The 2,214-nt window shown below is 36.1% G+C and overlaps 1 pseudogene; it reads left to right on the forward strand.

The window, feature by feature from the left end:
* Positions 1-1,659: 1,659 nt before the first annotated feature.
* LOC105553618 overlaps positions 1,660-2,214 on the forward strand; it is a 2,399-nt pseudogene continuing 1,844 nt past the window's right edge.

The raw sequence follows: 2,214 nt of genomic DNA on the forward strand, positions 1-2,214 counted from the left end.
AGGGGAAAACAATTCAAGTGACAGACTTCTCATCAGTAGCCATGGAGGCCAGAGGAATGGCACAGTGATTCAAGTGCTGAAAGAAGAGGATCATTAGACTAAAAATCTACATCCAGTGAAAATATCCTTGAGGAATAAAAGGAAATTCAAAAGATCCTCTAATTAAGGAAAACCAAGAGGATTTGTTGCCAACAGGACTACCCTAAAAGAATGGCTACGAGTTCTCTAAACAGAAAGGAAAGAATGAAAGAAGAAATCTTGGTACCTCAGGAAGGAAGAAAAGACACAGTAAGTGAGAATATGGGTAAATACAACATGCTTTCCTTCTCTTAAGTCTTCTAAGTTCTTTCTAAGTCCCTTCTAAGCAAGAAAAACACAGAACAAACAGAAACCAAAATATAAAACATACTTAACTCCTAACTTATAAATATTTGCATGTAGTCTAAACATAACCTAACTATATGTTGTTTATAAGGAACTCATTTCAAACATAATGATATAGCCAGGTGGAAGGTTAAAGGATGGAAGAACATATATTATGCAAATATTAATCAAAGGAATGGAGGAGTAGCTACATTAATATCTGATAAAGTAGGCTAAAGAGTAAAAAGAAAAAGAAAAAATACCAGCAACTGAGAGGGACATTACATAATAATAAAAAGTCAATCCATCAGAAGGCATAGTAATCCTAAATGTGTATGCACCAAACAACAAAGCCACAAAATATGTGAAGCAAAAACTGACAGAACTTAAAGAAACATACTGATCCATAATTATAGTTGAAGACTTCAACATCTGTCCTTCAACAACTGTTAGGACAACTAGAACTTCAACATCTGTCCTTCAACAATTGTTAGGACAACTAGGCAGAAGATCATCAAGGAAATGGAATAAATCAACAGCACTACAGGTTCTAATCAACATTTATGGAATATTTCCCCTAACGAGCAGAACGTACTTTTTTTTCAGAGATCCAAAGAAAATACACCAAGATAGACCACATTCTGTGCCATTTTTTAAAATCTCAACAAATTTAAATGTTTTGAAGTCATTCTCTGACCACATAGAAACAAACCAGAAATCAAAAATGAGAAAATATCCAAACATGTGGAAACTAAAAACTCTCTGAAACACCTCTGAAAATCCATGGATCAAAGAGGATGTCTCAAGAGAACTAAAAAAATACATTGAAGTCAATGAAAATGAAAATACAGCATATTAAAATTTGTGGGAAACAGCTAAAGTTGTGCTGGAAGGGAAATTTATACCACTAAGTGTGTACATTAGAAAAGAGGAGAGTTTCAAATTAATAATTTAATTTCCCAGCCCAAGAACCTAGAAAAAGAACAAAATTAACTAAAGCAAGCAGAAGGAAGGAAATAACAATAAGAGCAGGAATCAATGATACTGAAAAGAGAAAAATAAGAAAGAATGCCAGGTTTTTTAAAGTTAGTACATTGAAAAGATCTATAGACTTGGCAAACCTCTAGCAAAATTGACAAAGGACTAAGGCAGAAAACCCAAAACGTCAAAATCAGGAAGGAAACTGGAGATCTCACTTTCCTTGCAAACATCAAAAGGATAAGAGGCCGGTGCATGCAGAGGACAGAACCCAAAGGGGCACACTCCTGGGCTGGCTGGTGTTCAAGCTGGAGGCTGCTCAGTGTTCTAAGACAAATCTGATGTTCTGTAACAATGCTTGAAATAAATACCAGCCATCTCTATGAGCAACAGTTTCAGCTCTTGGCAGACATGTGTAACCTTATTGATGAAAATGACAATAAAATTGGGGCTGAGACCAAGAAGAATTGTCACCTGAATGAGAGCACTGAAAAATGATTATCGCATTGGGCTTTTAGTGTCTTTTTTTTTTTTTTTAATTATTATACTTTAAGTTCTAGGGTACATGTGCACAACGTGCAGGTTTGTTACATATGTATACACGTGCCATGTAGGTGTGCTGCACCCATTAACTCGTCATTTATATTAGGTATATCTCCTAATGCTATTCCTCCTCCCTACCCCCTCCCCACAATAGGACCCCGTGTGTGATGTTCCACTTCCTATGTCCAAGTGATCTCATTGTTCAATTCCCACCTATGAGTGAGAACATGCAATATTTGGTTTTCTGTTCTTGCGATAGTTTGCTGAGAATGATGGTTTCCAGCTGCATCCATGTCCCTACAAAGGACACAAACTCATCCTTTTTTATGG

This window comes from Mandrillus leucophaeus, unplaced genomic scaffold (genome assembly GCF_000951045.1).
Source record: "Mandrillus leucophaeus isolate KB7577 unplaced genomic scaffold, Mleu.le_1.0 Scaffold1169, whole genome shotgun sequence".
Classification (NCBI taxonomy): domain Eukaryota; kingdom Metazoa; phylum Chordata; class Mammalia; order Primates; family Cercopithecidae; genus Mandrillus; species Mandrillus leucophaeus.